Source organism: Callospermophilus lateralis, unplaced genomic scaffold (genome assembly GCF_048772815.1).
Source record: "Callospermophilus lateralis isolate mCalLat2 unplaced genomic scaffold, mCalLat2.hap1 Scaffold_329, whole genome shotgun sequence".
NCBI lineage: Eukaryota > Metazoa > Chordata > Mammalia > Rodentia > Sciuridae > Callospermophilus > Callospermophilus lateralis.
This window is the reverse complement of record NW_027513853.1, coordinates 898,893-923,973: the sequence shown is the minus strand read 5'-3', so window position 1 is coordinate 923,973 and position 25,081 is coordinate 898,893. Positions and strand designations below refer to the sequence as shown.

At 32.6% G+C, this 25,081-nt stretch overlaps 1 pseudogene; it reads left to right on the top strand.

Annotated features, from left to right (window-relative positions):
* The first annotated feature begins 1,318 nt into the window (after positions 1-1,318).
* Positions 1,319-24,449, top strand: LOC143388398 (testis-expressed protein 9-like; annotated as a pseudogene).
* The last annotated feature ends 632 nt before the right edge of the window (positions 24,450-25,081 follow it).

Below are 25,081 nucleotides of genomic sequence, written 5' to 3'. Positions count from 1 at the left end.
TAGATTGCATCATGAATTTGACATTTGTAATAATTTTGATCTGTTATTTGGGCAAGACCATATCTCCTTTCTGCATTTCTATCTTTATATACACACACCTCCACACATCCCACACACACACACACATGCACATTTTATCTACATGCATACATATATATTTTTTATATTTTAGTGTTAAATTGAAATACTCGGATATACAAATTGCTGATGATGTTGCCATTCCAGAGGATTTCTCAGACTTTTCTCTTTCGAAAACCATTAGCAAAATTGAAGGGCAACTGGAGGAAGAGGGCTTACCTGAAGATGATGACATTTTCTCAGGTGTGAGTAAAGACATTGGAACAGGTAGATTTTCTTTTGTCATTTTTTTTTCTTCATATCACAGTTACTTAGAAAAAAAATGATTTGGGCCAGGTGCAGTGGCCTATGTCTGTAATTCTAGTAGTTTAGGGGGATTGCAAGTTTTAAAGCCAGCCTTAGCAACTTAGTAAGGCCCTAAACAATTAGGACCCTGTTTCAAAATAAAAAAAATAAACAAGGGTTGGGGATGTGGCCCAGTGTTGAAGCATCCTGGGTTCAATCCCTAGTATGAAAAAAACAAAACATGATTTGGGGGAACATTTCGTGCATTTAAACTATTTATTGTGATGCCTTGGATTTGTTTCAGGACAATCTAATGGGATGTGGTGATGGGAGGAATGAGTGGAATTATAGATGAAATAACATTGAGTGTGAGTCCATAAATGTTGAAGATGGGTTGACATTTGTAATAATTTTATGAACTTATATTTCTACTTCTGTATATGTTCAATATTTTCTATTATGAAAAGTAAAACTGACTATAGTGTTGTTTTGGGTTTATTGAGCACTTTTCAACTGAAAGTGTTGCATAGCTCATGACTAAAACATTAAGAAAGTTTCCCTGCTTTTCATTTATTGTTATAGTTAATTTATTGCTTGTTAAATCAATATATGCAGAGGATAAATGAATTAGCGATGTATCATCAGGTACAATAATCAGTTTTCTAATATAATTTTCTTTATTAATTAATCCTTTGAATACCACTGTAAGAATAATACTATGTTTAGATCATCTAAAAGCATTATAATACCAGTAATGGTCTGTTTAAATTATATATATCTTCTTGGTTCAATCCGGGCACATCCTATGACTTAAGAAATTTGTTGATGCCTTCAATATCTTCTATTTTATTGGAGTATAAGTTTTCAAAATAGTTTCTAATTATCCTCTGTTTTTCTGTAGTGTCTGTTGTGATATTACCTTTTTCATCACGTATGCTGGTAATTTGAGTTTTCTCTCTTCATTAGCGTAGGTAAGGGTCTGTCAATTTTATTTATTTTTTCAAAGAACCAACTTTTTGTTTTGTCAATTTTTTCAATTGTTTCTTTTGTTTTAATTTCATCTCTAATTTTAATTATTTCTTGCCTTTTACTGCTTTTGTTGTTGATGTTTTCTTCTTTTTCTAAGGCTTTGAGATGTAATGTGAGGTCATTTATTTGTTGACTTTTTCTTTTTTAAGGAATGAACTCTGTGCAATGAACTTTCCTCTTCGTACTGCTTTATGGTGTCCCAGAGATTTCCATATGTTATGTCTATGTTCTCATTTACCTCTAAGAATTTTTTAATCTCCTCCTTTATGTCTTCTGCAACCCATTGTTCATTCAGTAGCATATTGTTTAGTCTCCAGGTGTTGGAGCGGCTCTAAAGTTGTTAAATAACATAAGGGGAGCCAGCTATGTTATTGAAACAATAAATAAGACAAATGAGTATGTATGAACAGTTAATGCTGAACTATAATAAGCACAATTAGTCCTGACTTCAGGCACACACTTAGCCCTCCTGTCATTTGAAATTTAGCAGTTTTGTTATATAATCCTAATATTGTCTTGATTCTTTGGAAAATTACAAGTTTGTATGTGTAATGATATTGAATTGCAAACTGGTCAGTCATAGTGGAGATATTTATTAAATTTATTTATTTATTAAATTTATTAAATTTATTGGTCCAATTATTAAATTTATTGGTCTAATCAAACTTTTCAGGGGTAATTGTGGTAGGGAAGGTAAGTGAAATCATAAGTCAGTTGCCCTTCAGTCTCTCTGTCTCTTTTTTTTTTAACCACAAATTTATTTTTTAATTTCTTTTTAGTTATACATGACATCAGTCTCTCTTAAGATGCTTTCGAGAAAGTGATGCCCAGACCATGGGCAGACAGCCGCCCATGCCCACATGTTCCTGCTCCCATAAACAGAGAACTAGGACAAATGACCTTTATCTTAAATGCCACTTTTTTCTTATTGCTGAATTATCCTGCCACTCTCAGTATCTTCCTTTTTTAGTATCTTTGACCTAAGTGGAAGAATTTTCCCTTACTCTAGATGATTGCTTAGAATGGCTGGGTTATGTATTGAAGTAAAAGATTAAAAGGTAATTTGGGAGCACAGGCTACTTTAAAAGATTTAAAGCTGACTTTTGCTAGAGAGGATTTGTGTTTGTTTATGTCAGTCACTTTAAGACATTACTGTCCTGAGACCCCTGTAAATTCTGTTTATTGTGGACCACCTTACTGAGTATAAATTCAGTCTGCAAACTTATGAGAGTCTAGGAGCAGGTTAGATCCTCTGGAGAGATTTTTCTTCCTCCTTCTAAACTCAGTTCTAATGAGATGTGAATAGTTCCCTGTCATTCCTTTCTGTTGAGAGGGATTTATCTCATTCATCTTTGCCTTCGGAGTATTTAATGACTTTAGTATCCCTTAACAGGGATCTACCTGTTTTGAGCTATTTTGGGCATTTTTTCCCTCTTAAAGTAGCAGTATGTCTTAAAACTGCTGATATATTAATTCAACAAAAGACAGTAAGTGCAATCATTTAAATCCACAGAGGCACAGATCAGATTTCTAAAAGGCAAACTCCATGTTATGCAGGAGGAATTGGATAATGTTGTATGTGAATGCAATAAAAAAGGTAAGATTTTAAAACTTCTTAAAAGAAATGCTCTAACATTCAAAGACATTTGGGGGCAGTTTCAATTATATTTTAATGGCTTTATTTTTAGCAATTATTCAGTTACATTTTGAATTAAAAATTATATATAAATACAGAACTTTATTCCAGATGTTGAATTATCACAAAGCAAAAGAAGTTTTAAAAGTGTACTAATAAGAATTCTTTTTCAGACTTACAAGGTAAGCTGTTAAACACAAATAAGCTATCTGACTTGCATTTTATAAGATGAAAATGGAATATACTTTTTTCTTCATTAAATGACTATAAATATCTCATCAAAGATCATATTCTGAAGTTTCTCTTTTGGTTTCTGCTTTGTTTGGATATGAACTCATGTGCATTTTATCACCCTATCTCTAATTTTGTAACTAGGAAGATGAATTGCAGGATTTAAAGTCTCAAGTAAAAAACCTTGAAGAAGATTGTGTGAGACAGCAATGAACAATTAATATGCAACATTCCCAAATAGAAAAATATAAAAATCTTTTTGAAGAAGCAAATAAAAAATGTGATGGATTAGAACAACAGTTGACTTTAATAGAAAGGGTAATGATTTTGCTATTTTTCCTAACTTAATGCCAAAGGTACATTAAAACTACTAAAGTAACATTTGTATAAACACCACTTTTGGTTATTCAGTTTTTAGTATTTACCAAAAACAACCTAAATACTATATATTTCATCCATTTAATTTTTTTTAGTTGGAGATTGACTCAATGCCTTTGTTTTTATGTGATGCTAGGATTGAACTCAGTGCCTCACACTTGCAAGGCTACAACTCCAGCCCTGTAAAGAACATAATTCAGTAGCTTAGTATATTTATAGAATTACACAACTCCAACCACAGTCAATTTAGGCCATTTTCATAACCTAAAAAAAAATACTTTTGTACCCTTTGGTTACCATACCTGACCTCTCTTTCCCCAAATGCTTTGAGCCCTAGGCAACCACTAATTTATTATCTGTCTCAATAGATTTGTCTATTCTAGAAATTTCATATACTTGGACTTATATAATATGTGCTTTTTAATACTGACTTGATTTTAAGGTTGATCCATGTTGTAACATTAATCAGTATTCCTTTTTGTTGGCCAGTAATATTCCCATCATATAGCCGTAACTCGCTCATCATTTAGACATTTGGATTATTTTGAATAATGCTGCTATGAACATTCACATACAAGGTTTATGTGATGATATGTTTTCACTTCTTTTGGCTATATACCTAGTAGTGAAATTGCTGAGTTATCTAGTGACATTATGTTTAATGTTTTGAGGAACTATTCAGTTTCCTAAACTGGCTACACAATTTTATATCCCACGAACAGGTGGAAGGAGGGGTGCAGTTTCTTCACATTCTCGCCAAAACCTGTTACAGTATGTTTTTTATTGTAACTATTCTTCTGGTGTGAAGTAGTTACCTTATTATGTTTTTGCATTTCGCTAATAAATGATGATGTTGAACATCTTTTTATGTGCTTATTTTCTCTTTGTATCTCTTCTTTGGGAGAAATGGCTGTTCACATTGTTTGCCCATTTTTAGAACTGGGTTTTTTATTATTGGTAATAACAGTTCTTTAATAGGATATATATAGCTGTAAGTCTATATAGAGCAGTATGTCCCTTATCAGATATATAATAGGCACATATTTCTCTAAGTATGTGGGTTGTCTTTTTTTTAAATAATGTTGCTACTACTCTCTATGTATTTTTTAAAATATTTATTCAGTTGTAGATGAACACACAGTATCTTTATTTATTTTCATGTGGTGCTGAGGATCAAATTCAGTTCCTCACACATGTGAGGCAAGCGCTTTACCACTGAGCTAAAGCCCCCAGCCCCTGTGGTTGTCTTTTGCATTCCTTAAGGTATTCTTTAAAGCATGAAATTTTATCTAACATTTTGGTTGTTTAAACTTATAGTGTCATATCTAAGGAAAGAATATATTTTAAATGAACTCCTACTTATTTTTTTTCTATTAATTTACCATTGTGTTAATAAAAATTCAACAATACTATATATAGGATTATTTTGTAAAACTTAATGATGATAAAAATAATAATATAACATGTACTGAGATTTTAGTAAGAAAATATGCCTACTTCATTACTACATTATTATGATTCTCTTTAGTATATTTGTATGAGAGGCTATTTTTAGGCATTTTATTTTGGTATAATTGACATTATCTTTGGTAATAATTTTAGTATCAGATTTATTTAGGCATAGTTTATATACAGTAAATTTGTTTTTTAGTATACAGTTTTGTGAGTTTTGATAAATGCACACAGTTGTTTAATCATTACCATAATCAATGACATAGACCAATTCCATTACCCCCAAAATTCCTTGTGAATTTAGTTGAGTCCTTCCCCTAATCCCAGCCCTGGAAAATCACTGATAGTTTGGCCTTTTCCAGTATATATTATGTAAGTAGAATCACACAAACTATATCCTTTGAGTCTTATTTTTTTCACTTACCATAAAGCATTTGAAATTTATCCATGTTGCCCATTCCTTTCATTGCTAAGTAGTGTAAATGGTGAATGGATGTACCACAGTTTACCCACATATTTAGTAATGAAAATTGATTATAGTATCTAATAGTTTAAGTCTGTACTGTCCAAAAAGATAACCATTTATGGGCTGGGGTTGTGGCTTAGTGGTAGAGTGCTCGCCTAGCATGTGCAAGGCCCTGGGTTCAATCCTCAGCACCACATAAAAATAAATACATAAAATAAAAGTATTATGTTCAAGTACAACTAAAAAATAAATATTAAAAAAGACAGCCATTTAATATTCATAGCTAGTCTAAATTGTGGTGTGCTATAGTATAAAATAAACATCAGATTTTAAAGACATTATAAAAGAAGAATGAATAATTTAAAATATCTCAATCTTTTTTTATTATTAGTTACACATGATAGTAGAATGTAGTCAATCTTTTTTTTTTTATATTGGTCACATGTTGAAATAATACTTTAGATATACGTGGTTAAGTGAAATACATTATTAAAATTAATTTTGCCTTTTCTTTTTAACCTCCTCAAAGTAGTTATTAGAAAATGTAAAGTTCATATTTTACTTCTGTCAGTTTAAGAAATACAGATGATTAATTTAAAAAAAAAAGCTGTGACTGAGAGATCAACTTGTTTTTTTTGATAGTATAGGACATTGAACCCAGGGCCTTATGTGTGCTAGGCAAGTACTCTACCACCAAGACATACCCTGAGCCATTTCTTAATCTATCTTTTTATTTATTTTTCAGTACTGGGAATGGAACCCAGAGGCACTTTACAATGAGCTACATCTCCAACCCTTTTTAGAAAGGGTCACTAAGTTGCCCAGGCTGGCCTCAAACTTATGATCCTCCTGCCTTAGCCTCCTGTTACTGGGATTACAAGCATGTGACACTGTGCCCAGCTATTCTGTGTTTTAATTTGCCATTTATCATTTGTCACCACACACCCAAGTACTAGCCTTATCAGTATTTTAGTCTCAAATAATATTGAAACTTTGGTTACATATTTTTTCTTTGCTCTCATATCCTATCCTATGCATTATTTCTTCTAAATGTCTTCATGCATCTTTTTCAGTTTCTTGTCACCACTTGGTTCAATCAATTACTACACTATTTTTGAACCTCTTAATAGGTCATTTTATTTCCATTCTCTCTTTGTCATCCATTATATCCTGGACTCTATCAAATAAATATTCTTAAAGGCAGCATTGCTTATACCCTTTCCTTTGAGGAAAAAGGGGAACAATTTTTTTTTAATGTTACATAGTAGGGGAACTGAGTCCGAGTGGTTAAGCAAACAGAATTCAAACTGTTTTGTTTGATTCCAAAGTCTATATTCTCCCCACAAATGAGATCAACTATTTTTTAAATTGTGTATTAAGTTATTTTAGCAGCTGATAGTGACAGATGGATTATTTTCTAAATTATAAAAACAAAAAGCATTAGACTTTTTCTGTTATTGATCTTTTTAAAAAATTAACTTTATTGGGGAATGAATTAAATACAATAAGACTTTTAAAAATATAGTTCAATGAAGTTATTTTATTCTTTGCACTGGGAATTGAACCTAGGGGGCACTTTACCAGTGAGCTACATCCCCAGTTCTTTTATTTTATTTTTTATTTTGAAATAGAGTCTTGCTAAGTTGTTGAGACTGGCCCCAAACTTGTAATCCTTTTGCCTCAGCCTCCCAGGAAAGGGCCAGTGCACCTGGTCAATGAATTTTGATGAATTAACATATCCTTGTAACCATCACAATCAAGATAGAGAAAATTTGTCACTCTCCTTCAAATGTCCTTTGTAAAGCTTCCCCATAGAAACTTCCAATTTCTAACCAGGGCCCAGGCAACCAAAGATCTGCATTCTTTCACTACAGTTTTGTTTTCCCTGTTCTAAAATTTCATATAGATGGAATCATAAATATGCAATTTTTGTATCTGGCTATTTTTGTTCTTAATGTTTTTTAAATACATCAGTATTATAACATGTTTTGTGGTTCATTTCTTTGTGTTGCTGAGTAGTATTTATTTGAAGATATGCCATATTTTGTTTATATGTTCACTAGTTTATGTGGGCATTAAATTTTTTTCCAGTTTATTAAAAATAAAGCCATTGGATTTCCATATGCAAGTATTTTGTGTAGATTCATATTTTGTGAATTCATATCCAGCATCAGAATGTTGGATAAATGTTCTGAGTCTTATAGAAATTACATATTAAATTTTTAAAGAAACTGTCAAATAGTTTTCCAAAGTGATAATTGAATTTTGCATTCCCACTAACAGTATGAGAATTCAGTTCCTCTGTCTCCTCATCAACACTTGATATTTTCAGTCTTAATAATTTTAGCTCTACTAAAGGTGAAGTACTTTGTCATTGCAGTTTTTTATTTCCTTTCTGTTAATGTTTAACATCTTTTCATATGCTTATTGGTTATTCATATTTTTCTTGTTATGTATCTGTTGAAACCGTTTTTCCTTTTTGAAAAACTCTGGGTTGTAGGAGTTCCTTATGCCTCTTTATATATAATCCCTTGGATAGAAGTGTATGTATTGTGAATAAAATGTCCTAGTCTGACTTGACTTGAATTTTCCTAACAGTATGTTTCCAAAGACAGCAGTTTTAAATTTCGATGCACTTTATACATTATTTTCTCTCTCTCTCTCTCTTTTTTTTTAATTCTCTCCAGAAAGCTCTGTCCACCCTAAGGTCATGAGGATTTTCTCCTACAATTTTTGAGTGTGTGTGCACTCATTTGTGTGTATAATGTAAAATAAAAATTACATAATGTCCTATCTTTCAAATTAATTTTATGGTATGAGGGTTAAAGTCAATGTTTAATTTTTTTTTCAATTTGTCCCCCTTTGGTTACCATGTCACCTGTGTAGAAAATGCATTGACTGCATATAGTTGTGGGTCTATTTCTGGACTCTGTTTTGTTAGAGTGACCTATGTGTTTGATATAATTCATAAGATAAAATTTAAAGGTAAAACCATGTGGAGTTTTCTTTTTGGAAGTATTGTAGTTACCAATTCAATTTATTTAATGCATATGTCTATTCTACCTTCATATTGCTTTTTGAATCAGCTTTGGTAATCTTTATTTTTCAAGAAACTTGTCCATGTCATCTAAGTAATAAAACACATTGACAAATTTGTTTATAATATTCCTTTATTTATAATATAATTTATAATACTTATATGACTTACAATAATGACATCTTTCATTCTTGATATTGATGATTTGTCTTATTTTTTATTAATCCTACATTAAATTTATTTATTTAAATCTCAAGCATACTGCATTTTCTAATATATTTTTCCCCCTTTCAGAGATGGTTATTAATGGTTGGTTTTCTTTCTTCAACTTTCCAACACCCTTTCCAGCCTCTGAGTTCATGACTTTGCCCTCTGTTTTATTAAGAAAATGAAAATCAAAAGATAACTTCATCATCCTATCATGAAATCTACCAGCCTCTTTGCTTCTATACCCATATATTGTACTCCCTGTTATAATGGATTACTACCTCATCTGTTTAAAGACAATCCTTTAATTGTATGTGGATCCCATACCCTCCTATTCAAGGATTTTGCATCATGCCATTATCCTGCCTTTGTCTTGCAAAATTAAAATTTATTGGATTCTTTTTCATGAATATACAAACAAGCCATATGATCTCTCTCTTTTTCTCTCTCTATTTAATACCTGTTTAGATCTCACATCTCCTCCCACCGTACATCATTGCTACATCTTCCACAGCTGCCAGGATTTTCATTCCAAGTCTATTCTTATTCTACCTTCGTCATTTGTTTCTGAAAATTGATCTGATCAGTTATTTATCCTTATCTGATTTTTCTCACCTAAATTACTGTGGAACTTTTGTCACTTTCCCAGCATTTACTTCATTGTGCTGTAGCTGATACATGCACCTCTCTCATGTTCCCACTGTCTTTTATGAGTGATATAAGAATTCTGAGAGGGTGGTAAATTATTTCCTCTTGAAGCTCCTAGCATTGGGTTTTTAAGCTAAATTTTATTTTCTTTATACTACCTAGCTTTTTAGAATATTTATTTTTTAGTTATAGGTGGACACAATACCTCTATTTATTTTTATGTGGTGCTGAGGGTCAAATCCAATGCCTCATGCATGCTAGGCGAGCGCTCTACCTTTGAGCCACAACCCCAACCCACTATCTAGCTTTATTTTCTTTAAAACATGAAATTCAAGACTTGGGATTTTTAATAAAACTTTTCTTCAGCAGTATATAAACTGCTTTTTGGAGGGTAACAGATTAATTTTGTCTATTTTTAGGATGCCAGTAGTATCTTGTCTGTACTTAGTAAACGATACTAGAGTATGACTGAACACAGAAATGTTTTCAATTAGGTTTTCCTTTCTTTAGTGGCTTTATGTATGTAAAAAAAAATTATTTCCTGCTTTACTATTCTCCTCACTGTGCTTTATCCTTTTTCTTCTTCATGTCTCCCCAGAAGGGGACAGTATTGATTAAAGAATTGGTGGGGAAACATCATGTAATGAAGGATGTTTTTATTTTTCTGCAAAGTAGGTTCCAAAATCACCAGCAGGAAGGAGGTTCCCCTGGTCTGTGAGAGAAGGCTGAAATTAGGTAGCAAGAACCGTGGACTTTGCAGCTAATGAACTTCTTTGCCTTTTCCATGTGAACAATGAAATAAATCATATGAGTTTTTAGCGTAGCTGCCACCCACAAAGCTGTGAAGAAGACTGTGACAGCAGGTGGTATCCACACACAGTTTGATTTGTTTAGAAACCTACATAAAAAACAACATGTGTTGTTTTGTTTTCCCCCTTAATTACTCAAAGCCAAGGAGATCAGTATTCAAAGATGATATAGCGATATATCCAGGAGAAAAAAATTATGAAAGAATACAGACTATGTTTTTAATGTATCATTTCAGTTCTACAGTATTTATTGGGTCTCTGCTTTCAGTAAGGGTCTAGACTAGGCCTTATGTTGAAGGGGCTACAAAAAGAGTGGGTTAAGTATTCATAAGTTCAAAGATGTCATTAGTCCCTTTTATATACCACTGAAGTACTGGAAATAAATTAAGACAGTTTCTGTCCTCAAGGACCTAGTTTATAAAGGAATGAAGGAAATAAAGCAAAGGGACAGTTTAGTGTCATGTAGCAGGTGCTGTAGTAAGTGTGTATTAAGAAGTCCTAGAGGCTCTAAGGAAAGGCAACCAATGCAACCTGGGTGGATAGTGAGGGTTAGAGATAGGAGGCTTCCTGGAGGAGGGAAAGTCCTAATGAACAACTCTGAGTCTTAATGAGTAGGTTAAGGGATTAGGATCAGAGGCAGGAAACATATGGCTGTTTGGGAGTAATCCAAGTACTGTTCATTTTACTGAAGGTAACATCTGTGAGAGATGAGGCTTGCTGACAGGGACCAGGTTCTGGTGGAGTTTGAAGTTACCAGTATGTTCATGTTTCTTTATGTTCTTCATGTTGGCCTCTTGACTGTATGCAATGGAATATCCTAGGTTATTTGCAGAAATATAAGTCTAATCTAGGACATGGAAAACCATCATTCATAAATTATTGTTTCTGTTCAAAATTGAGATTTTCCTGTAGGACTAATACAGAATGTCTTGCATTTGGCGAATTTTCTTAAATGACACATTTTGCCAGTTTAACACAAAAACAGTGTTTATGTAAGAGTGTATGTCTTACATTGGCCTTTGGTGAGGCTTCTGAAAGAACTCTATAGTTTTAAAAGTTTGCTTATAAAAAATAGGGACTGTGTTATAATGTTGTAGGTCAATAAAGGGAGAAAATTCCAAACAAAGTAAGAATTTAGTTCACAATTACATTTTTAGGATATATTTTTCTAATACCAGTTTGAGGCAAGAATTCCCTGAGAACTCTAATACGTAGTGCCCATCTACTATCTGTGGTTGTGAGGGGCTGGGAGTGGGGTAGGTGGAGGGGGGCAGCAGGGATTTGCAGGAAAATTTGGGGAATGAAAAAGTGGAAAATATAAAAAGGGAAATTATCTTTTTTACTATGCAGGAATTAGAAAATAAAAGATGACTACAAAAACAGGCTGCCTCTACCCAAAGCACCACAGAAGTCCACTTGAATAGAGCCCTAGAAGAAGCAGAAAAGTATAAACTGGAGTTAAGTAAATTAAGACAAAACAACAAGGTATTGAAAGATTAAATAGTTTTGGTAGTGATCACTTTTGGTAACTTCCTCTTATGCAAGCATCAAAAATAATAGTTTTAGACTTACAATTCTTGATGTTATAATCAACATCTTTCTTTTTCAGCAAGTTAGGATTATATGCTGGGGCTGTTACCTAATTGGATGATACCACAGTTCTTTAGAGGATTCATTCACTTCTTTATCCAAAAGATCTTTATGGGTGCCCATATTATATGCCAGACACTTTTCTGAGCTCAGGATAAGGAGTGGGGAAAAAAAGTGTGTTTCATGTCTCATGTTGGTTATATTCTTTTCTGAGCCTCAATTTTCTAGTATAGAAAGCAAGGGGCTGTTTAACTTGGCAGTAGCTCTCAATAACTTGGCAGTGGCTCTTAAACTTGAGCATGTATCAGGATCACCTTAAGAGTTTGTTAAAACACAGATTGCTTGGCCTCAGCCTTGGAGTTTCTGACTCAGTAGGTCTAGAGTGAGGCCTGAGAATTTGGAACTTTAAAGAGGTTCCCAGGAGATACTGCTGCTGGTTCTGAAACCATAGTTCAATAACTACTGTCACAGAGCTATTAGAAAAATCCCATCTCCAAGGTCTAGCCAATGCTTGGCATAGGATTAACATTCAATGCCTTAACTAGCTGTTAAATTAATGAAGGTTCAAGTATTGATGTATATGAAGATATCTGTACATTCTGTAAATACTGGCTGTTAGTTTTTTGTTCTGTGTAAACCTGAAAGAACAAAAGTCGATACTCCATTGGAATCTCTTCCCTTAGAAAAATATTTAATAATTTAACAATGACATATGATGAAATTAGGAACCACCTTCATTTCATATGCAGATAATACATTTTGGATTATATTAGTAACAATAGGAATAAACTGGAACTGGCCTTGATTAGTCCTCCAACATGTTTAACAGAGGCAAATACATGACAGTGACTACAGTTTTAACAATATCATCTGTGAGATTGTTTATCCTATTTTGATCAAACTATTTCATGTTCATGGGCCATTAATGGCGGTATCAGATGAGCAAATTAAGTCATCTCTATGGACTTAATAATTAGCATATTAGAATATTTCCAATTTGCATTTTAAAAGGATTTTGAAGACAATAAAAGGAAGAGTAACCATGAGTGATTCAGGAATTGCAATTCTGGTTACAGATTTGATCTTTATATTAGCACACAGTAGACTAGTAGAAAGAAAAATTGGTTTCCAGTAGATGGCTCTCCTCATTGTATCTGGCCATCTTGAAAATTCAGGTGATGAAGACTTGCTATGTGAATAGCTCATTCTAAAACCATCAACACTATAAAAACAACTTGGATGCATTCAACATATAAACTTCTGACCCCAGATCTGCATATGATTGATTGATTTAAATTCATGACATAATATTTGTGAATATATTGCTTATTATGTACTATAATGTAGACACTTGTGGCCAGATTTTTAAAATGTAACTTATTTCAGAATTCCAAAAAACTATGTGTCTTATACTTTTGATTTAAAAAAAAAATTTATGTAGTTGTAGATGGACAGAATGCCTTTATTTATTTTTATGTGGTGCTGAGGATCGAACCCAGTGCTAGGCAAGCTCTCTGCCACTAAGCTACAGTCCCAGCTCATACTTTGATTTTTTAAAAATTATTTTGCCTAACATTTATCTTTGAGGGATGTTTCAGGATTATATAGTAATTCTCTTAGTGTCTAATCTGTATGTGTTTTTGTGTGTGAGAGAGAGCAGGTTTTTTTCTTTCAATTTAATTCTTTTTACTTTGCCTCTCATTTTGATTAAACATATAATTATTGTTAAATAGTCAATTAAAATTATTCAGGTCTATATGTTTAAAAAATATAACAGGGAAATATTAATGTTTCCATAAAACAGAACAAGATTACTTTGTAGTCATCAGAAACCAAAGATCTGTTTTTAAAAATAATGACAAACTTATTCTTAACAGAAATTAGGAAACAAATTTGCTTTTAAAGTAAGAGTAACTTTTGAAATGAAAAGTCAGTTAATTTAAACCAGGTGTTGTATGAATGAAGGGACCTTAGTCCTAATCACTATCATGTCCTCAGGGTCTAGCAAATGGTCATTGCTAAAGTCACACTGAAGGAAGGAATGTTAAAAGTAATGGTTTAACTGGAATTCCACTTAAAAACAGGACATTTGATTTGATAATTACTTGAAATCCTTTTATAATGTGACACCAAAGTCCATGTTACTTCATTTACAAAGAAATAATTTCTGATTCATCATTAATTCATTTAGAAATATTAGGGCCTGATAAGTACTGTACTGGCCAGATCTTTATTAGAAGCTGAAAGATGGAAGGGAGATAAAAATTGAATATATTCTTTGAAGTCTTGCAGCTTTTAGTGGAGAAGTTGGATGTTTAGATAACCCATCAAGCAAAATTAAGGGGCAACTGTGAGAAATTCTGTGGGTAAGCTAAGATCTGAATACTATATAGGAGTTAAGTGTCCAGGGAGATAATTATGGACAGAAGGAATACTAAGTAAAAATGGTTCTCTGACAAGAAAAGAGGACAAGTTAATGAAAGGCAAATTCGATGTGAAGGGAGTGATACAAAGTGAAGCTTTAAAGGGTGACGTCATCTAGATCCTTTAGGCCAGGGTTAAGGATTTTATATTTCATTCAAAGAGCAGTGCAAAACTACTATTCAGTTATTCTTTGTAGGGCAGAGAATCTGGCAAGCATGCCAGAATGGATGCAGATAGATTGGTTAAGAGTAAGTGTGAGAAATGATGATGTAGTTTGGACTAAAGCGATAGTGGTAGAAATGGGAGGGGTTAAGTTCTCAAATACATTTAGGAGCCAGGCTCAGTAGTGCATGCCTATAATCCCAGCACCTCAGGAGGCTGAGGTGGGATGATCACAAGTTCAAAGTCAGCCTCAGCAAATTAGTGAGGCCCTAAGCAAGTTAGCAAGACCCTGTATCAAAATAAAAAGAGCTGGGGATGTGGCTCAGTGGTTAAATGCCCCTGGGTTCGATGCAATAGGGCTTAGTGATAGACTGGATATAGTCTGTGGGAAAGGAGAGCTTAAGGGAGGATAGTACTAGTACTATTCACTGAATTAAGAAACACTGGAACAATTCTGGGGAAGAAAATTATAAAGTTTGAAGTTATTCTGAGGAATCCAAGAGGAAATGTTTTAAAACTTAGAGAAGTCTGCATTGAATAGGAAGACAGAATAAGTGGGAGAAAGAGAAAAGCAAGGCCAGATTGAGCCTTGAAATAGTCCAGTATTTCTAAGGAGTATTCAGTACTCAATAGTATTCAGTACTTAACCACACCAATTGATCACCGAGAAATATTTTGGTAGAATGATAAGGGAAGAAGACAGATTTAATGGGAAATGAAAAATGAATGCAGGTGAGGAAGTGGAGATAGTGAATATATATGTGTGTAATTCTTCAAAGACACAAATGAGTAGAGTTGGAAGGACAGAGCTGAGTGAATTTTTTAATGAGATAATTTACATACAATAAAATGCAGATTGCACATGTATAGTTCACTGAGTTTGGGCTCCTTGTTTTGGTCAGCTTTTTCACTGCTGTGACTGACCAGACCAACTGTAGAGAGGAAAAGTTTATTTAGGGGCTCATGGTTTCAGAGGTCTCAATCCATAGACAGCCAGCTCCACTCCTTGGGGATCAAGATGAGGCAAAACAACATGGTGGAAGAGTATGGTGGAGGCACACAGCTTACATGATGACCAGGAAGCACAGAGACTCCACTTACCAGATAGAAATATACCCTGAAGCCACATCCCACCTGCCTTCAGTTACCGCTCAATTAATCCCATCAGATGATTAATTCAATGATCGAGTTAAGGCTTTCCTAACCCCATCATTTCTTCTCTGAATCTTCTTGCATTGTTTCACATGTGAGCCTTTGGGGGACACCTCACATCCACACCATAATAGTCCTACTTATCTGTATAATGAGCCACTTTATAGAATATTTACATTTCCCCAGAAAGTGCTCTTGTTTCTGTTTCTAGGCCCCTCAGAGACTGCACTGGTCTGATTTCATTGGCTTCTTTCACTTACCATAATATAAGATTGACTTGTGTTTTTATATTTTATTGTTCCATCTTGTTAATGATTTACCAATTACTCTTTCCAAAGACTCAATTTTTGCCTTTATTTTCTTTATAATTTGTTTGCTATTTCACTGAATTCTCTTTATTGTATCCTTTTGTCCACTTGCTTTGGTTTTAATTTGTTCTTCTATTTCTAACTTCTTAAGTTGAAGGCTTAGATCATTGATTTTAAATTCTTCTTTTCTAAAGCATTTAATGGTAGTTTCCCTTAAAATTATGCTTTAGCTAACTCCCAGAACTATTTTTTTGCCTCTTTTAACTAAATATGTCTATTTTAATATACCTACTGTAATACAATTTACAAAAACCTGTACATATTTACTGTAAAATTATTGAGTTTTGACTGTATACCTATGAAATAATCACCCATTATATATATCTGTCACCCCTGAAAGTTTGTGTCCCTTTACAATCCTCCATTCCAAGGTAACTTGTTTTTACATTTTCTAGAATTTTGTGTTCTTTTAAATTTTTTTTCCAATGTGACTTCTTTTATTCAGGACAATTATTTTGAGATTCATCCATGTTGTTTCCTGTGAAAATAGTTAATTTAATAACTTTTTTTACCCATGGTATAAATATACCAGTATTTGTTCATCCATTAACTGTTGGACAAGTGGGTTGTTTCTAATTTTGGCCTATTTTACAAAAACTGCTATGAACATTCATGTATAATTTTTTTATATAGACATACACTTTTTTTCCTGCTGAATGTCTAAGTTATATTGTTAAACCTAAGGTAACAGATTTGTTTTCTTATAGAAGTTGAGTATCTTTTAGCTTTTATATTTTAGCTTTTATGTTTGGGGTTTTTCCTTATGATGCAAGACAAAAGGCATAAGGTTTTTTGGGGTTTTTTTGGCTTTTTTTGGCATTTATTCCAGCACTGTTTGTTGAAAAGATAATTCTTTTATCATTGAATTGTCCTGAAACTTTTGTTGAAAATTTATTGCTCAGATAGGTATGGATCTATTCTGGGAATATTTATTTAATTGGTCTGAATGCCTGCCTTTATGCTAATCATTGTTTTGATTAGAGCTATATAAGTCTTGATATCAGTGAGTCCTCCATCTTTATTCTTCTTTTAATAAATTGCTTGGTTATTCTGGGTCCTTTTCTTATAAATTTTAGAACTACCTTAACAGTTTCCACAACAATTTCTGTTGAAATTTTGATTGGCATTGCATTAATCCATAGATAAATTTTGGGAAATTGGACAATATTGTGTCTTAAATCACAAATAGAGAATATCTGTATTTTAGGCCATCAATTCCTCTAAGCGATATTTTATACATATTAATATGTAGGTCTTGTGTATTTTTTGTCAACTTATCACTTAGTATTTTATATTTTTGATGTCACTATAAATACTTTTTAAATTCAAATTTATCTTTGTTACTAGAATAGAAAAATACTTTTTAACTTCAGTACATTGTATACATCTGCAATTATGCTAGACTCACTTATTCTAGAAGCCTTAGGATTTTCTGTACAGACTATGTAAAATGCCAACTAGGAAATATTTTAGGTTTTGTAGGCTATGTATGGTTCCTTTTTGTGTAGTCTCCACTGGCTTTCTTTTTTAAATTCATCTAACCCTTTCAAAATAAAAAAAAATTTCAGGGGTGGGGGTGGGTACCGGGGATAGAACTTGTGTGCACTCAACCACTGAGCCACTTCCCCAGACCTATTTTGTATTTTATTAGAGACAGGGTCTCACTGAGTTGCTTCCCACCTCACTTTTGCTGAGGCTGGCTTTGAACTCAACATCCTCCTGCCTCAGTTTTCCCAGCCGCTGGCTGTTGTGCCACCGTGCCTGGCAAAATAAAAACATTTTTAACTTATGGCCTATAGAAAAACTGACCAAAGTTCCCTGGAAGATCTCAACAGGAATGCATACAGGATTTCTTTTCAGTTTCCTTTTTCTTGTTCTTTTGAGATAATAATATATTTTTCTTTTAACCTATTAATGTGACGAATAACATTGGTTGATTCTCAAATATTAAGACAAACATATTCCTGGGATGAACCTCACTTGAGATGTATCGTTATCCCCTTTATATAATATTAGGTTAAATTTGTGAAAATCTGCAGGCCTGTAAACTCAGTGGCTCGGGAGACTGAGGCAAAAGATGGCGAGTTCAAAGCCAGCTCAGCATAGGCAGGTGCTAAGCAACTCAGTGAGACCCTGTCTCTAAATAAAATATAAAATAGGGCTGGGAATGTGGCTCAGCAGTCAAGTGCCTCTGAGTTCAATCCCGGGTACCAAAAAAATACTGTGAAAATTTTAGAGACCTTTTTGTTTTTTAATATATGTACATATGGGAACATATTTTTAGTCTGTAGTTGGTATGTGTGTGATTGCATTTGTGGTGCTGGGGATTGAACCCAGGGCCTCCTGCATTTTAGGCCAACACTGGACCAATCAGCTACATCCTCCAGCCCTTGTTTTACTTTTCTTATAAATTCTTTCTCATCTATAGTTTATTTGTAAAAGATCATTGTTTTTGCTTTGGTATAAGCATGTAAGTTATGTCATGGAATTAATTTCCAACTTGTTTTTCTGGAAATGCTTAACTTTCTGAAAAAGCTTTTGTAGAGTTATTATGTTTTTCTTTGAATGTCTGGTATAGTTCACAAGTGAAGCCATATGGACCTACGGTTTTCTTATGGAACTATTTTAAAATTCAAATTCAATTTATTCAGTAGTTAAAGAAGCATTCTATATAGAGGCTATTGTATTTTCTTGTTTTTGGTGTTTCCATCTTGCAAAGAATCTGTTCATTTTACCTATGTTGTTAAATTTTTTGGCTTGAAGTTTTTTTTATACTATTTTTCCTTATTATCCTTTGAATATTCCTCTTACATTCTTATTTTTGATTGTACCCACCCCAGCTTCTTCATTCTATTTTTATTGGTAATTGGCTTCTTATCAGTCTCCCTAAAGACTTACTAATTCTGATTTCATTGATTTTTATCTATTTTGTGTCTATTTATGATTTATGTTTTTTTATTATTTCCTTCTCTTTATTTTGGGTTAAATTTGTTCTCATTTCTTATAGTGGAGTCTGCTGAAATGAAACCTTTCCTAATGTAAGTATTTAATCATTAAAATTTTCCTCTGTGCATTCCTACATCCCATAAACTAAAATTATTCATCCCATAAACTAAAATTATTCATCCTATTTTGAATACTTTCTAATTTTCCCCTTTGACTCATAAATTATTTAGAAGTTTGCCATTTTATTTCTAAATGTTTTGGGATTTTCCTTAACCATCCTTATTGATTTCTAATTTAATTATATCATGGACAGAGAATATATATGGTCTCATTTATATCACTGTAAATTCATGGAGACTTTTGATTCAAAATTAATGGCTTAAATTGACAACTATTCCATGTGTCCTTTAAAAGAATATGCATTTTGCATTTGTTGGGTGGAAAAGTCTATAAATGTCAAATATGTCAAGTTACTTAATGGTGGTATTCAAGTTTTCTGTATCTTTACATATATTCTGTGTACTTCTTCTATCGAGGATTAAGAGAGGTACTGATTCTAAGTATACTTGTATATATATACATATATATAATATGTCTGTTTCTTCTAGTTTTATTAATATTTGCATCATGTATTTTGAAACTCCAATGATGCTCTATTACTATGAATATTAACATTCAGATTGTATGACTTCCTGATGAACCTGACCCCTTATAATACTATAACTTTTATTTCCTGGTAATAGACTGTGTTCTGATATTATTTTATTTGATATTTAAGCAACTCAGGTTTTATGTTAATTGTTAGCATTATCTTATTTTTTCCATCCTTATAATTACTTTGTTTCTTCTTATAAACAGCATATAATGGAGCTTTGTTTTCTGTTTGTTTTATTTTGTTTTTTTTGTACCAGGGATTGAGCCCAGGGGTGCTTAACCACTGAGCCACCTCCCCAGCCCTTTAATTTTTTTTTTGAGATGGGATCTTGCTAAGTTGCTTAGGACCTCAGCCTCCCAAGCTGCTGGAATTATAGGCATGCCACCATGCCTGGCTTGTTTTTAAAATCTGACAGTATCTAACTTTTTAATTAGGGTACTTACACCTTTGCATTTAATGTGATTATTAATATGGTTGGAATGAAATCTATTAACTAGCTGTTTGTTTTTATTCCTTATGTTCTTTTTTAAAATTAATTTTAAGAAATGATCTCCCTTTTTGTCTCATCTCCACTTCTGTGTGTGCATTTTAGCATTCATTATATACATCTTTAACTTATCAGGTAATATAGAATTTTATGAATAATGTAAACCTTTTAGCAGTATACTTTTTTTACACTATCCTTTCCTTTTTGCCACTAAGTAAATTTAAACATTTAAATTATGGCAAACTACAAATGAAAATTACCCTTTTAAACATTTTAAATTTAAAATAAAATATTGTTATATATATTCATATAGTTGTACAACCAATAACCAGAGCTCTCTACATCTTGCAAAAACAAACCCTGTAGTTCCCTCTTACCCTCGTCCCAGCCCTTGGCAAGCACCATTCTGCTTTCTGACTCTTCCTCACATGAATGAAATCATACAGTAGTATTTGTCTTCCTGTAACTAATCAACTTCATTTGACGTAGGTACTCAAAGTTGACCCATGTAGCATGAGTCAGAATCTGATTGCTTTCTAAGGTGCAAAAATAATCCATTATATTTATAATATCACATTTTGTGTGTTCATGTGTCAATGAAAACTTGGGTTGTGTCCGAGTTTTTGGCTGTCCTCAATAGTACTGCTATGAACAAGGTCTACAAATATCTGAAACTGCTTTCAATTCTTTTAAGTGGAATTACAGGATCAGAGAAAATTATCTTTGAATTTTTTTAGGAACTGCTATTGTTTTTGATAGCAGCTGTATCATTTTACATTCCCACTTAGAGTGTACAAATTTCCCAATTTCCCCAGATCCTTGCCAATACTTCCTATCATCTACTTTTTTTTTCTTTTTTTAAATAGTAGTCATCCTAATGGGTTTGAGGCTTTATTTCATTGTGGTTTTGATTTGAATTTTCCTAATTATTAATTAAAAGATGTGGAACATCTTTTCATGTGCTTTTTAGCCCTTCATATGTATTCTTTAGAGAAATATATTACAATAATTTAATGAAAATATTATTATACTTTTAATGTCACATAGCCAAGAAATCCTTGCCACATCCCATGATATGATCTTTTCCTCCTAGGGTTCTAAGAGTTTTATAGCATTAGCTCTTATTCTTAAGTCTTTGATTCACTTGAGTTAATTTTTGCATAGCATGAGATCAGGAAAGAATTCTTTTGCATGTGCATATTCAGTTCCCCAGCACCACTCTGTTAAAGAGATTATCTTTTCCCTTCTTCTTCTTTTTTAAAAAATCTCTTGACCATATATATATGAGGGTTTGTTTCTAAGATTTATTCTATTCTATTGATCCGTATGTCTGTCTTGATGCCAGCACCACATTGTTCTAATATTGTACCTTTGTAGTAAGATTTGAAATCAAGAAATGTGAGACCTTTATCTTTGTTCTCTTTCAAGATTAATTTGGCTATTTGGGGTTCCTTGAGGTGTCCTACGAATGTAAAGAAAGATTTTTCTATTTCTACAAAAACCACTACTGTGATTTTGATAAAAATTGAATTTAATCTGTAGATCTCTTTGGGTTGCTACTGACATCTTAACAATATATTAAGCCTTTCAATCCATAAACACATGATGTCTTCCCATGTATTTGTCTTTAGTTTCTTCCAGCATGTAAGTCTTTTACCTTCTATTTTAAGTTTATTCCTTAGTATTTTATTCTTTTTGATGGTATTTTAAATGGAATTGTTTTCTAAATTTCTTTTTTTGGAATGTTCATTGTTAGTATATAGAAACAATTCATTTCTGACTTTACTGAATTCATCTATTAGTTATGATAGTTTTTTCTTATGGTTTTCTACAAATAAGAACGTGTTGTTTATGAAAAGCAATGTTACTTCTTTCTTTCCAATTTGGATGTCTTTCTTCTTCTGTACTAATTGGTCAAGTTACAACTTATAGTACTATGTAAAGCAGAAGGGACATAAATCGGTGCCTTTCTCTTGTTCCTGATCATAGCTTTGGGGCTTTTCACCATTGGGTATGATATCAGATGTGGTCTTTTCACATATAGCCTTCCGTTATGTAGAGATAGTTTCCTTCTTTCCGGGTTTTTAATTTTTTAATCACAAGCTTTTGAATCTTGTCAAATACTTTTTTGGCATCAATTCAGATGACAATATGGGGTTTCTCCATTCTGTTAATATGGTATGTTAACATTGATTTTGAATGTTTAATTATCCTTGCATTCTAGCAATAAATTCTATTTGGTCACCATGTATAATTCTTTTAATGTGATCAGGGATGTTGGCTTATAGTTTTCTGTAGAATACAGACGTGTTCTATTCAATTCTAGGGAAGTATTTAAGGATAGATGGTGTTAATTCTTCTCTAAATGTTTGGTAGAATTCACAAGTGAAGCCAGACAGTTCTGGACTTTTATTTATCAGAAGGGTTTTGATACTCATTCAGTATCCTTACTAATTATAGGTCTATTCAGAATTTATATTATTCAGTTTTGGTAGGCTAAGTTTCTAGAATTTTTAATTTCATTTTGGCTATCCAAATGTTAGCTACACTGTTCATAGTATTTTTATGATACTTTCTATTTCTGTAAAATTGGTTGTATTGCCCCCTCTTTCATTTCTGATTTTAGGTATTTGAATCCTCTTTATCTTTTCTTCATCAGTCTACCTGAAGGTTCATTAATTTGTTAATCTTTCCAAAGCACCAACTGTTTCATTTGATTTTTTTTTTATTCTCTTATTTCTGCTCTCATGTTTATTATTCTCCATTTCTGCTAGCTTTGAGGTATTTCTGGTTCCTTAATTATTAAGTTAGGTTGGTTTGGGATCTTCTTCATTCTTAATATAAGCATTATATTATTAGTATTAGCAATGTTTATATTCTATCCTATACATTTTGGTGTATTGATTTTCTAATTTCCATAGTTATATCTTCTTTGACCCACTGGTAGTTTGAATGTGCTATAAAGTTTGGATCCTGAATGTCCCTCAAAGGCTCATGTGTTGAAGACATGTTGGGACATCTGCCCAGTGTTGCGACATCTGCAGCGGGTCTGCTCTTAGTGCCCCCAATACCACCACAGTCAAGGAGGACTATATAAATCATGTAATGTTTAGTATGAAGAATTTTTACTGGCAAAATTAAAAGTATCAGTGATTTCCTTTTGGTATCATTTTATTATTATATGAAAGAGCAAACAATTCAGTATTTCAAATACAGAGAGATTATGTTCACTGATTCTCTTTTGCATTGTGTAAGACGATTTTACTATGAGGTAGTCTCCCTTATGAGCAGTGCATGAATTCTCTACTAAGTTTTTAGACTATACCTGTTCCCTTAAACAGGTTCCCAAGAACGTTATCCTATAAAGATGTATGTATGTATGTATGCAGATTTCAAGGGCTTTTTAAAGGATTCCCACATAGAAATTTGTACCATCCTGGCAGTACTGTTAGTCCAAGAAGACTACTGTTTTTGTTTGAGGTCTATCCCTGTGAACCCATGAACTGGTTAAGTACATTCAGTAAAAACTAGGTGAATGAGGTCTTCAACCAGTATATCGTTTAAAGATCATATTTTGCTTAGTAGTGATTACTCATCTATGCCTTGAAATGTATTTTTGGGGTTCAAATATTTGTTACCTGTTCCGAGTTCATTCAATACAAGTTTTTAATTTGACCTGATCATGATTTAAAGCTATCAATAATTTTTACTACTGATGTGAAATAAAATAATTTACTTAAAAAATATAAAGATTACATACTAAAAATTTTTCTTTTGTAGGATATAGCAAATGAAGAACACAAAAAAATTGAAATGTTAAAATCAGAAAACAAGAAGCTAGAAAAACAAAAAGGAGAATTAATGATAGGGTTTAAGAAACAATTAAAATTAATTGATGTTTTAAAAAGGCAGAAGGTGAGTATCAATGAAGGATTATAGATATTATCGGGACCTTTGTATTAGAGTTTTACTTTGTTTCATTTTGGTATCCTTAGACAAATTTTTATCTAAATAAAATCTGTTATACATAAGCTTGTATAATGTAGCATGTAAGTAAATTAGTTACATGGGAAATGGGACTGGTACAAATATTTGCCAAATATAGAATAACAATAACAATAACTATTTAGATGACTATTTTACTTTTCAAACCTTAAAGTACTCCCACTTTCATTTTTAAGGCATTATACAATATTGAATTTTAATGGTAGGTTGGTTCAGTATTACTGTTGGGATAAGAAAGGCTTTTCAAATATTTTCTTATTAAAATGCATGTTTTTCAAACTTATATTTTGATATCTGTCTGACAATATTGATTTCTTTTTAAACAGATGCACATTGAAGCTGCCAAGATGCTATCTTTCACTGAAGAAGAATTAATGAAGGCACTTGAATGGGGCAATTCATGAATGATCTACTTCAATTAGTCTCTATAACTTAAAAAGTTAAATCTTTTTAATTTCACAAAAATCTTCAAAGATTTCCTAACTTAGATGTGGGGATATAAAACTTTTTCTCATATGTAATTATTAATGAAAAAGGAAATATTGTATAAAATAAAGCAGCAAGAATTTTTTAATCTATTTCTTACGACCATTTTTAATTTTTATGACCTTTTTGATATTTTACAACTGCACTTAAAAATATTTTACATCCTGGGAGATGGAGCAAATGGTAGAATAGGACTCTCCAGTGATCCTTCCCACAGGTGTAATATTTGGCACCCGAAACCTACAGGCACTGAGGTCTGTCTGCCTACTGATGAGGTTTGTACATAATCTAAGTCTGCTGCGCTGGCTAGCAGACTTGTCTGTCTTGCAGGGACTATGAATTCCTAAATGGCACTAGGAGTCAAGGGGACATCTGCCCAGTGTTGGGTTTTACTGAAGTGGGCCTGCTATAAGTGCTCCTAATACCACCAGAACCAATGAGGACTGTAATGGTGGAACATATAAATTATGTATGTTTAGTATGAAGAAGGTTTACTGGCAAAATTAAAAGTATTAATTTGTTAAGCCTGAGATGTATATAGGCACAAAGA